The following is a 13,461-nucleotide window of genomic DNA, read 5'->3' on the forward strand; positions in this document are numbered from 1 at the left end:
GAACTCGTGGTGGTCCTCCTTCTTCAGCTTTCCAAGGGATGAGCTCCCCTTCCTTCAAAAGCAGTCGCATTGAATCTATCTGTTGAAGATTTGTTATAAGAAATGTGCTCGCCCATTCTGGAAGCCAAAAAGGCCTGAACGTCGTATCTTGCCAGCTTGAAACCCAGGAGAGTCCACGTGAGGTGCCAAAGGCTGACAGTCCAGGTCAGAGGCTGGAAGAATTCTCTTCACTCTCATGGTTGGATGAGGTTCACCTGCATTCGGGAGGGCAGTGGACTTCACCCACTGTACCAATTAAGTATTCAGCTCACCCAGAAATACCCTCACCAGCCAGGAATGGTGGTGCGGGCCTGTAGTCCCAGCCCTGCAGAGGCCGAGGCAGCTGTGTTCAGACCAGCTGAGGCTGCACTGTGAGTTTGAGACGCTCTTGATCGTAGAGGAGACTTTGTTTCAGAACCTGTCATACTCAGAATATGTGGCCACATGTCCAGGAACTCCATGGCCCTGTCAGCTGGCACATGGAACATGTGGTGTTTATGTGTGATCAAGCACACACACACACACACACACACACACACACACACACACACACACACACACAGTGAGGTTGCAGGAGATTAACACCTGTGCTCTGTGTTGGGCTCTTTCCAACGCCATCTCCATAAGTCTGCTGAACCCATTTAATTTAGTATGATAAAATACATGTAACAAAATATGGATTTTTAAACATTCTGAAAAGATTGATTTACTTTTCTTTTGTGTGCTTCAGTGTTTTGCTTGCATGTATATATGTACACCACGTGCATGCCTGTGCCTGTGGATGCCAGAAGAGGGCATCAGATACCCTTGGACTGGATTTAAAGACAGTTGTGGACTGCCATGTGGGTGCTGGGAACCAAACCTAGGTCCTTTGGAGGAGTAGCCAGTGTTCTTAACCACTGAGTCATCTCTCCCACCCAATAACTAACTTACAAAGAGACACAATTGGCTCCAGAACCCAAGGGGTTAAAGGAATATTACCTTTGAGTAACAAAAGCTCAGTTTCTTGAAGTGTGAATAAGTGATATTTTATGTAGCATGTTCAAGAACTGAAGTTTTCCCGAGTTTGGAGTAAGTAGGACTGATTGTCATTAAGAAGAGGCCTCAGCCCGACACAAAGAACTACAGGTAACCTGTGAAAGCTGGGAGCAGGAGGCATCCTTCCCCAGGTCAGCCCCGACAACACACATACCATGACATTAGTAACATTCAGGAATATATGCGTATATACAGATAGATATATGCATTCTATGATAACTGACTAGAGAAAGAGGCCATGAATTTGAAGGAGAGCGAGCAGGGGTGTACCAGAAGGTTTAGAGGGAGAAAAGGAAAGGGAGAGGTGTGGTTAAAACACAATCTCGATGGGCGGTGGTAGCACACACTTTTAATCCCAGCCCTCGGGAGGCAGAGGTAGGCAGATCTCTGTGAGTTCGAGGCCAGCCTGGACTACAGAGTGAGTTCTAGGACAGGCTCCAAAGCTACATAGAGAAACCCTGTTTTGAAAAACCAACCAACCAACCAACCAACCAACCAACCAACCAACCACAATCTCAAAATAAACTTGAAATAAAAAGTGCAGTTAATAGAATGGCCACCGGAGGGCGACAGAGGCAGCACTTGCTATTTTGTAACGGGACAAGCTGTGAGGAAGGAATACTTAATGGATAATCTATACATTCTCTCTGAATTCTTGTCCGAATTTCCTTACTTCAGCACGATACAAAAAACAAAACGAGTGGAGGAGTTACTTCTCAAATAACACAGCTGAGGTGTTTAGAAATCTGGTCTAATGTGCTGATTATTGACCGTTCGGAGCAGCTGTAGAGATGGCTGAGCTGACTCCTGTGCTTTCCTGAGGACGCGGGATAAACAAGAACTGAAGTGCTGATGCAGTGTCCTACACGCAGAGTTGTGTGGGGCTGAAGTGGAGGTGACTACTTGGTGATGAGTCCCTTTCCCCAGGGCTGCTGCGTGGGGTTGGTGTGCGCATTCAGATGGAAGTCCTTCCAGGAACTCGGCTTCTCAAGCATTGTGCGTGTTTTGTTTTTTGGCCTCCGTGGGTCAATGGGAGCGCCGTCGTGCAGTGCAGACAGGTGATATGCCGTGCGCAACCACAAGGAACGAGCAGCGGCGGCGCAAGGCAGAGTGTGCTGGGTAAGAGCCGGTGGCCCTGCCCAAGCGCCAGCGGAACCCCAAGGGAAGGTACCCGACGGCACGGGGCGACGCCAGAGGGCTTGAGCTGGTGTCCTGGGGCAGAGGAAGCCAACAACACAAAAAGTTGAAGGAGAAGAGTGTGTGTGTGTGTGTGTGTGTGTGTTCCTGTGTGTGTGTGTTCCTGTGTGTGTGGTGTGTTCCTGTGTGTATGAAATGTGTTCCTGTGTGTATGAAATGTGTTCCTGTGTGTGTGGTGTGTTCCTGTATGTGTGGTGTGTTCCTGTGTGTATGAAATGTGTTCCTGTGTGTGTGGTGTGTTCCTGTATGTGTGGTGTGTTCCTGTGTGTGTGTGGTGTGTTCCTGTGTGTGTGGTGTGTTCCTGTGTGTGTGGTGTGTTCCTGTGTGTGTGTGGTGTGTTCCTGTGTGTGTGGTGTGTTCCTGTGTGTGTGTGGTGTGTTCCTGTGTGTGTGGTGTGTTCCTGTGTGTGTGTGTTCCTGTGTGTGTGTGGTGTGTTCCTGTGTGTGTGGTGTGTTCCTGTGTGTGTGTGGTGTGTTCCTGTGTGTGTGTGGTGTGTTCCTGTTTGTGTGTGGTGTGTTCCTGTGTGTGTGTGGTGTGTTCCTGTGTGTGTGTGGTGTGTTCCTGTGTGTGTGGTGTGTTCCTGTGTGTGTGGTGTGTTCCTGTGTGTGTGGTGTGTTCCTGTGTGTGTGGTGTGTTCCTGTGTGTGTGTGGTGTGTTCCTGTGTGTGTGTGGTGTGTTCCTGTGTGTGTGTGGTGTGTTCCTGTGTGTGTGGTGTGTTCCTGTGTGTGTGGTGTGTTCCTGTGTGTGTGTGGTGTGTTCCTGTGTGTGTGGTGTGTTCCTGTGTGTGTGGTGTGTTCCTGTGTGTGTGTGGTGTGTTCCTGTGTGTGTGTGGTGTGTTCCTGTGTGTGTGGTGTGTTCCTGTATGTGTGGTGTGTTCTTGTGTGTGGTGTGTTCCTGTGTGTGTGGTGTGTTCCTGTGTGTGTGGTGTGTTCCTGTGTGTGTGGTGTGTTCCTGTGTGTGTGGTGTGCTCCTGTGTGTGTGTGGTGTGTTCCTGTTTGTGTGTGATGTGTTCCTGTGTGTGTGGTGTGTTCCTGTGTGTGTGGTGTGTTCCTGTGTGTGTGTGGTGTGTTCCTGTGTGTGTGGTGTGTTCCTGTGTGTGTGGTGTGTTCCTGTGTGTGTGTGGTGTGTTCCTGTGTGTGTGTGGTGTGTTCCTGTGTGTGTGGTGTGTTCCTGTGTGTATGAAATGTGTTCCTGTGTGTGTGTGGTGTGTTCCTGTGTGTGGTGTGTTCCTGTGTGTGTGGTGTGTTCCTGTGTGTGGTGTGTTCCTGTGTGTGGTGTGTTCCTGTATGTGTGGTGTGTTCCTGTGTGTGTGTGGTGTGTTCCTGTGTGTATGAAATGTGTTCCTGTGTGTGTGTGGTGTGTTCCTGTGTGTGGTGTGTTCCTGTGTGTGTGGTGTGTTCCTGTGTGTGGTGTGTTCCTGTGTGTGGTGTGTTCCTGTATGTGTGGTGTGTTCCTGTGTGTGTGTGGTGTGTTCCTGTGTGTGTGGTGTGTTCCTGTGTGTGTGTGGTGTGTTCCTGTGTGTGGTGTGTTCCTGTGTGTGTGGTGTGTTCCTGTGTGTGGTGTGTTCCTGTGTGTGGTGTGTTCCTGTGTGTGTGTGGTGTGTTCCTGTGTGTGTGTGGTGTGTTCTTGTGTGTGGTGTGTTCCTGTGTGTGTGGTGTGTTCCTGTGTGTGGTGTGTTCCTGTATGTGTGGTGTGTTCCTGTGTGTGTGTGGTGTGTTCCTGTGTGTGTGGTGTGTTCCTGTGTGTGTGTGGTGTGTTCCTGTGTGTGTGTGTGGTGTGTTCCTGTGTGTGGTGTGTTCCTGTGTGTGTGGTGTGTTCCTGTGTGTGGTGTGTTCCTGTGTGTGGTGTGTTCCTGTATGTGTGGTGTGTTCTTGTGTGTGGTGTGTTCCTGTGTGTGTGGTGTGTTCCTGTGTGTGTGTGGTGTGTTCCTGTGTGTGTGTGTGGTGTGTTCCTGTGTGTGTGGTGTGTTCCTGTGTGTGTGTGGTGTGTTCCTGTGTGTGTGTGGTGTGTTCCTGTGTGTGTGGTGTGTTCCTGTGTGTGTGTGGTGTGTTCCTGTGTGTGTGGTGTGTTCCTGTGTGTGTGTGGTGTGTTCCTGTGTGTGTGGTGTGTTCCTGTGTGTGTGGTGTGTTCCTGTGTGTGTGGTGTGTTCCTGTGTGTGTGGTGTGTTCCTGTGTGTGTGTGTGTGTGGTGTGTTCCTGTGTGTGTGTGGTGTGTTCCTGTGTGTGTGGTGTGTTCCTGTGTGTGTGGTGTGTTCCTGTGTGTGTGGTGTGTTCCTGTGTGTGTGGTGTGTTCCTGTGTGTGGTGTGTTCCTGTATGTGTGGTGTGTTCTTGTGTGTGGTGTGTTCCTGTGTGTGTGGTGTGTTCCTGTGTGTGTGTGTGTGTTCCTGTGTGTGTGTGGTGTGTTCCTGTGTGTGTGTGGTGTGTTCCTGTGTGTGTGTGGTGTGTTCCTGTGTGTGTGGTGTGTTCCTGTGTGTGTGTGGTGTGTTCCTGTGTGTGTGGTGTGTTCCTGTGTGTGTGGTGTGTTCCTGTGTGTGTGGTGTGTTCCTGTGTGTGTGGTGTGTTCCTGTGTGTGTGGTGTGTTCCTGTGTGTGTGGTGTGTTCCTGTGTGTGTGTGGTGTGTTCTTGTGTGTGGTGTGTTCCTGTGTGTGTGGTGTGTTCCTGTGTGTGTGGTGTGTTCCTGTGTGTGTGGTGTGTTCCTGTGTGTGTGTGGTGTGTTCCTGTGTGTGTGTGGTGTGTTCCTGTGTGTGTGTGGTGTGTTCCTGTGTGTGGTGTGTTCCTGTGTGTGGTGTGTTCCTGTGTGTGTGGTGTGTTCCTGTGTGTGTGTGGTGTGTTCCTGTGTGTGTGTGGTGTGTTCCTGTGTGTGGTGTGTTCCTGTGTGTGGTGTGTTCCTGTGTGTGTGTGGTGTGTTCCTGTGTGTGGTGTGTTCCTGTGTGTGTGGTGTGTTCCTGTGTGTGTGGTGTGTTCCTGTGTGTGTGTGTGTGTGGTGTGTTCCTGTGTGTGTGGTGTGTTCCTGTGTGTGGTGTGTTCCTGTGTGTGTGTGTGTGTGGTGTGTTCCTGTGTGTGGTGTGTTCCTGTGTGTGTGTGGTGTGTTCCTGTGTGTGTGTGTGTGTGGTGTGTTCCTGTGTGTGTGTGTGTGTGGTGTGTTCCTGTGTGTGTGTGTGGTGTGTTCCTGTGTGTGTAGGCCAGAGGACAGCCTCAAGCACCGTCCTGGAACTTGCTGAGTCAGCTAGAATCTCATTTGCTGCCCCCTCTACTTCTGTTTTCTGTTTTGTTTTGTTTTTAACATAGAGTCTGGAGATTGAACTCAAATCCTTTTCTAGTTGAGGGGAAGGGGGGGAGAGAAAGATGGAGAGAGGAAGATGGAGAGAGAGGGAGAGAGAGGGAGGGGCACTTTGCATTTCCGTTACCTAACTACTCATTTCATGGAAAAGAGTACATGGATCCTGTGTGTAGAAACTTCCAAATCAGACTCCAGGGGAACCACACACAGGTCAGAGGACGGGAGGCCGCGTTTGCAGGAGAACGCCTTCTCAGTTGTCTGGGTACCCGCATCACAGAGCGTGCACACCGCGTCCTTCTCGGACCCGGACGCCTGGCAGGTTGCTGTGCGCACTGGCCGCTTCTTCTTTTATCACAATCAGTTTATTGACTGCTTGAGAGCCAACAAAAGGAAAAGCCTGAGCAGAGGCTGGTGTCGCTTCAGCCGTCCTCCGGCTTGGACTCGGTAGTCAGTGTGAGTCACTTAGAAAGACGGAATATGGTCGGCGCACAACCCGCTCCACCGCGGAAGGAGGCGTTTCTATTGCAGCCACTCGGGCGTTTTGTGTGGCCCCCAGGAGCTGAGCGTCTTTGGTGGATGCTCTGAAGGGAGGTGCTGTGGGCATGGGGCACAGGCCGGGCTGCACTTCCCCCGTGCGGCTGCAGCCTTTGAGACTTCAGAAGGATTCTGTGGAAGTGATCCTGACCAAGGGTGCTGCTGGAAGGGCACAGACAGAGGGGAGGATCCCTAAATTCCAGTGCAGGCAGAAAAGAGGCAACCCGGGCAACACATGGGATTCCAGAGAAGCCCGTAGAGGAAGACCACAGGACAAGTCGTTGCTCTACTGCCACCTAGAGGAATCTGGGAGGATTACAACTACACCAGACAAAGCTGCCTCTGTTCCCAACACCGACCCGCCCACCCTCTGGCTTTGAGAAACACTAGCTAGGGAATTAGGGGCATGGCCCAGGAAAGAAAAAGAAGCTGATTGAACTCTTCCAGTTGTACCTGTGTCACGAAACCTCCAGAGACCACCAAGGAGCCAGTTTTCGATGCAAGCACACCAGGGTCTCTTTATTGTCAGGTTCGAACCTGGGCTGCCAACCTGGAACTCGCTGTAGACCAGGCCAGCCTCGAACTCAGAAATTTGCCTGCTTCTGCCCAGGATTCAAGTTGTGTGCCATGGCAACCCTCCCTGTTTTGTGTGGAGAGGTTTGGACGGACTTCCTTAGTTGCTCAGCTGTAGGTGGGTAACTTCTGTGTGCTTTTCCCTGTTCCCTCAGTGTAGCATGAATCTTAAAGGTCTTATTAATAAGAACAAACCTGGAGCCAGATATGGGGGTGAATGCTGGAAGATCAGAGAAGCAGAACAAGCCACAGCCACCTCACCTTGCCAGTTCCTCAGCTGATCCTGTTTCCTCAGACTGGAAGCCTCTGAGTCCTCATCCAAGTGGATCTCAGCTGAACTGCTGCTCAAAAGCCAAAAGCTTAACCAGCTCTAGTTCCTAGTCCTCATGCCTTATATATCTTTCTGCTTTCTGCCATCACTTCCTGGGATTAAAGGCATGAGTCACCATGCCTGGCTGTTTCCAGTGTGGCCTTGAACTCACAAAGATCCGGATGGATCTGTGCCTGCCAAGTGATAGGATTAAAGGCGTGTATGCCACCATTTTCTGGCCTCTATGTCTATCTAGTGGCTGTTCTGTCTCTGACCCCAGATAAGTTTATTAGGGTGCACAATATTTTGGGGAACACTATATCACCACACACACCTCAGCCTCCAGGAGGAAGGGAGAAGTCTTCCACTTCCTGGTCTTTTAATATGTGGCTTTGTTTGTTTGTTTTAAGACCAGATGTCACGCTGCGGCCATACTGACCCGGAACTCACTGTCCAGCCTCCGTCTATGAGTGTGTGTCCTCTGTGTTGGGTCTGTCCGTCTATGAGTGTGTGTTCTCGGTGTTGGGTCTGTCCGTCTATTGGGCTTTATTTTCATCACATCAAAGAGACATTTGGGAGCTTTTTTTCTATTCATTTAGTGTGCAGTAGCAGGTTCAATATGGCATTTCTATGCATACAGATCACTCTACTTTGTTGTTGGTCTGAGATATTTTCTAATCTTCACACGTGGGTGCCCTTTTCCCCTCAGATAAAATTATCTAGAATTTTCTTTTGTCTATTGAGTCCACTGTTGTTTTGTTTAGTTTCTCTTTGTTTTAGACAGTTCAGCAGTAGCCCTGTTGACCTGGAATTGGCTATGTAGACCAGACTAGCAATTCACAGAAATCCTCCTGCCTCTAGGCCTAGGATTAAAGAGATCCTCCCACTTCTGCCCCAGCCCCTCACCTGAGTGCTGGGATTAAAGGCATGTGCCATCACACCTGACAGTTGCCAGCTTTTTAAAAAAAATTATTTTATTTTATTTTTTATTTTTGTTTGTTTTTTGAGACAGGGTTTCTCCGTGTAGTTTTGGTGCCTGTCCTGAATCTCACTCTGTAGCCCAGGCTGGCCTTGAACTCACAGAGATCTGCCTGCCTCTGCCTCCCAAGTGCTGGGATTAAAGGCGTGCGCCGCCGCCGCTGCCGCCGCCACCACCACCTGACAGTTGCCAGTTTTAATGTTTCCTTTTCCATACTACTCACTTAGCCCCAATAGCAATCTCTTCCTCTCGCGCCCCCTCCTGGCTCCCTTGGGGTAAGAGAGGTAATGGACAGAAGTAATGGGTGGAGAGCCTGGCTCTTGTGTCTCATTCTAAGGAAGCCTGCTTTCCACTTCCTCTGCCTCAGAGACTCCCATTCTAATTCCGTTTCCTGTTTCTTCCTTCCAGCAAACCCGGTTTACTGCTGGAGGTAACCAACTCTGGGTATTTATGGTGCCATCTCCTCCCAGCTGAGGTTCCCAGTTGTTTCGTTTTCTGGTGGGACAAGTTTGCTAGGCTCTCCCTCCTGTGAGCCAGGGCCTCATGTAACTGAGGCTCGCTATGGTGTCCACACTCAACACATGGCTGAGGGTGCTTTTGAACTCTGTTTTCCTTCCTCCACCGCTACAGCTGTGGTCACGGACGCGTGTCACCAAGCTCAGCATCCCTTGCAAAGCTCTGTCCCCTCTTAGGATGGCTACTAGCTTTTAAAGGGTGTGGCATACACCCACTCTCTGGAGAGGGCCTGCCCACTGGTGTGAGCTATCATCCTTCTGTTACATACCCCCTTGCTTTGTGTCTGAGTTAAATCTATATTAAAACCCTTTTAAAATTAACTTCAACTTTGCTTCCCAAAGCAAACCAAAGCTCATGACACGACCCTGGTGTGAATGCTATTAATATGTTTCAGCTAATTCAATCTTTGCCTCATTTGCTATTCATATAATTAAGTGAGATGGGAGGGTGATATCTTATTTTTAGGTTGGGCTGAACTCTAATATTTAAAATTTGAACTCTCTTTTCTACTTGTCATTGGTATAAATTAAAAAGTCATAATATTTAAGAGTTTTGCTTGAAATGCAGCTTATTGAATAAAGTGATTTGAAGCTACACCTTGTAATCAGTATTCGATCCAGTGGTCAATGGGACAGAAATTTTGAATAGGTGACTTAAGAGATGATGTGGTTTGGGTCTGAGCTGGTGCAGGGTCTCTGAAAAAGGCACCGTGTGAACTGGCAGAGGAGGTTTTGAAGGCTATGGGACAAGCTCCATACAGTTAGATACAAATGGATACGACTGAGGCAGGACACGTCTCAGTATCCCGAGCATGGATGTTGGTAATCAGCTTGTGTTTCTCAGGGTGCCAGCCACCCATCACATGCTCATTGTGAGAATATTGCATCCCTATTGGGCAGTGAGTAGAATGATTGACTCTCACACACCGAGTCTGGGTTTGGTCCCCCGCACCAGATAAACCTTGGCACAGTGGTACACAGATGTAGTTCCTGGGGTACTGTGTTGTGGGCACAGTGGTGCACAGCTGTAGTTCCTGGGGTACTGTGTTGTGGACACAGTGGTGCACAGCTGTAGTTCCTGGGGTACTGTGTTGTGGGCACAGTGGTGCACAGCTGTAGTTCCTGGGGTACTGTGTTGTGGGCACAGTGGTGCACAGCTGTAGTTCCTGGGGTACTGTGTTGTGGGCACAGTGGTGCACAGCTGTAGTTCCTGGGGTACTGTGGTGTGGACATGGCGGTGCACAGCTGTAGTTCCTGGGGTACTGTGGTGTGGACACAGTGGTGCACAGCTGTAGTTCCTGGGGTACTGTGGTGTGGACATGGCGGTGCACGGCTGTAGTTCCTGGGGTACTGTGGTGTGGGTACAGTGGTGCACAGCTGTAGTTCCTGGGGTACTGTGGTGTGGACACAGTGGTGCACAGCTGTAGTTCCTGGGATACTGTGGTGTGGACACAGTGGTGCATGGCTGTAGTTCCTGGGGTACTGTGGTGTGGGCACAGTGGTGCACGGCTGTAGTTCCTGGGGTACTGTGGTGTGGACATGGCGGTGCACGGCTGTAGTTCCTGGGGTACTGTAGTGTGGACATGGCGGTGCACGGCTGTAGTTCCTGGGGTACTGTGTTGTGGGCACAGTGGTGCACGGCTGTAGTTCCTGGGGTACTGTGGTGTGGACACAGTGGTGCACAGCTGTAGTTCCTGGGGTACTGTGGTGTGGACACAGTGGAGCACAGCTGTAGTTCCTGGGGTACTGTGTTGTGGGCACAGTGGTGCACAGCTGTAGTTCCTGGGGTACTGTGTTGTGGACACAGTGGTGCACAACTGTAGTTCCTGGGGTACTGTGGTGTGGACACAGTGGTGCACAGCTGTAGTTCCTGGGGTACTGTGGTGTGGACATGGTAGTGCACTGCTGTAGTTCCTGGGGTACTGTGGTGTGGACATGGCGGTGCACGGCTGTGGTTCCTGGGGTACTGTGGTGTGGACACGGCGGTGCACGGCTGTGGTTCCTGGGGTACTGTGGTGTGGACATGGCGGTGCACGGCTGTAGTTCCTGGGGTACTGTGGTGTGGACATGGCGGTGCACGGCTGTAGTTCCTGGGGTACTGTGGTGTGGACATGGCGGTGCACGGCTGTAGTTCCTGGGGTACTGTGGTGTGGACATGGCGGTGCACGGCTGTAGTTCCTGGGGTACTGTGGTGTGGACATGGCGGCGCACGGCTGTAGTTCCTGGGGTACTGTGGTGTGGACATGGCGGTGCACGGCTGTAGTTCCTGGGGTACTGTGGTGTGGACATGGCGGTGCACGGCTGTAGTTCCTGGGGTACTGTGTTGTGGGCACAGTGGTGCACAGCTGTAGTTCCTGGGGTACTGTGGTGTGGACATGGCGGTGCACGGCTGTATTTCCTGGGGTACTGTGGTGTGGACATGGCGGTGCACTGCTGTAGTTCCTGGGGTACTGTGGTGTGGACATGGCGGTGCACTGCTGTAGTTCCTGGGGTACTGTGGTGTGGACACAGTGGTGCACAGCTGTAGTTCCTGGGGTACTGTGGTGTGGACATGGCGGTGCACGGCTGTGGTTCCTGGGGTACTGTGGTGTGGACACAGTGGTGCACAGCTGTAGTTCCTGGGGTACTGTGGTGTGGACACAGTGGTGCACAGCTGTAGTTCCTGGGGTACTGTGTTGTGGACACGGCGGTGCACGGCTGTAGTTCCTGGGGTACTGTGGTGTGGACACAGTGGTGCACTGCTGTAGTTCCTGGGGTACTGTGGTGTGGACATGGCGGTGCACGGCTGTAGTTCCTGGGATACTGTGGTGTGGACACAGTGGTGCACAGCTGTGGTTCCTGGGGTACTGTGGTGTGGACACAGTGGTGCACAGCTGTAGTTCCTGGGGTACTGTGTTGTGGACACGGCGGTGCACTGCTGTAGTTCCTGGGGTACTGTGGTGTGGACACAGTGGTGCACAGCTGTAGTTCCTGGGGTACTGTGTTGTGGACACGGCGGTGCACGGCTGTGGTTCCCTGGGTACTGTGGTATGGACACAGTGGTGCACAGCTGTAGTTCCTGGGGTACTGTGGTGTGGACACGGCGGTGCACGGCTGTGTCCCCGGCACTCGGCAGGTTTGGGTGGAAGAATCAGAACTTCAAGGCCATGTTCCAGTTTCATCCATTGCGGTGATAAAACACCCCAGCACAAAGCTAGGCAGGGGAAGAAAGGGCCGACTCCAGGTCACAGCCCATCGTCCTGGGGAGTTCACGAAGGCAAAGGCTTGAGACGGTCGGTCCCGTGACACCCGCAGTGACCCGCAGTGAAGCGCGAGGAGCGTCCCATGCCAGCTGGTTGCTAGCTGGTTTTCTTCACCCTCACATAAGCCAGGGCCTAGCCCGTGAAGTGGTGCTGCCCATGTTCAGGTTGGGTCTTCGTGCTTCCCCAAGGAACCCAACTAAGAAATCCCTTGCAGCCATGCCCACAGGCCAGCTCAGTCCAGTGGGGCCTCACTGAGACTCCCTTCTCAGGTAATTGTAGGTCGTGTCAAGCTGACAGTGAAAACTAACCAGCCCAACATGCCCGTGTAGGACCGTGTTTTCTCTGACGGAACCTGGAGCTCACTGATTCGCTGGACTGGCTGGTCGCCGAGCTCCGTGGAGCCTCTGCTTCCCCTGAGCCGTGGTCGTAGGTGCCAGCTGCGTGTGCCTGGCTTTCCACGTGGGCATCCAAACCCGGGTCCGCCTGCCTGAGCAGCAAGCACCTCACGATTTGGTCCCGACTGGTCTGCAATCCACTGTGCAGCCCAGGCTGTTCTCAAACACACGGCAATCCTCCCGCCCCACCCCCTTGTAAGAAGTGAAAAATAGTAAAGGTCATCTTCAAAACAATAGTGATTTGAGTCAGCTTCAGTCTAGTTTGGGACGAACAGACTATACTGATCCCTGCTCATCCCTGCTCATCCAGCTGCACCAACCCAAACTCAGAGCGGAAAACTGTTAACAGCCAAAGTTGCCTAACAACCTGCAGCCATACCACGGTTACGTGCCTGATAAGCTTCAAAATAAACAGGCCTAAAGCGGGAGATAAAGCCACGCCCAGTCTTTGTTGGAAAGCAGACAAACTAGAAAACCCTTAGTAGCAGAAGAAAGGTAGTAAGTTGGCATCCTTCTGATTACTCAGCCCGGGAAGAGAGGAAGGACCTGCACCTGGGCTTACAGAAGCAGCTCTCTGCTCAGTCAGAGACCCTGCCGTTTCTGGCTGACACCCTACTTTGCAAAACTCGAGAAATAAGCAGCCTCCCCTTAGCTACTGTCTCCACTGCTCTTATTATGGAGTGGGGGTCTTCACCAACACACTCTTTTTTATGTTTGTTTGTTTTGGTTTTTTTGAGACACGGTTTCTCTGTGTAGCCCTGGCTGTCCTGGAACTCATAGACCAGGCCGTCTTCAAGCTCACTGACCTCTGCCTCCCAAGGATCAAAGGCGTGGTCCACCGCCCGTTCACTCCCACACTACTGAATGCTGGAATCACGGGCGTGAGCCAGCACTCGTGCTTTGCACTAATTTCATTTTCTGTCCGTCTCTTGAAATCCCGTGGCTTGTTGACTGAGGTCCTTTCAGAACATCACACACGGGAGCAGTCAGTGTTAGCACTCCCTTTCCCAACCTGGGGTGGCTGAATGAAATCAGGTCCTTCACTGCCACCTTGACCTGGACGACGTGAAGGCACTTCTTGGCTGCCCCGTCCCTGTTTCCACAGCAGGCACAGTCATGTCGTCCCGATCAGATGTTCTTCCTCGAACACAGCCCACAACGCCATCTCTGCTTTAAAAAGAAAGTGGAAGTTAGTTTCTGGAAGCCTCCCCGACATCTTCCTGTGTTTGTAGAATGACTGCATCTGTATCCACCTGCGTCGCTTGGGAACGAGATCGTGACGACAGAAGGGGTCCGGAAACTAAGGGGCGTGGGGGAGGTTCAGTACTGCCGTGAAAGAGCCCAGAATGCAAAGGACAG

This window comes from Peromyscus californicus, unplaced genomic scaffold, assembly GCF_007827085.1.
Source record: "Peromyscus californicus insignis strain IS unplaced genomic scaffold, ASM782708v3 Scaffold_9__1_contigs__length_137607984, whole genome shotgun sequence".
In the NCBI taxonomy this organism is placed as follows: Eukaryota; Metazoa; Chordata; class Mammalia; order Rodentia; family Cricetidae; genus Peromyscus; species Peromyscus californicus.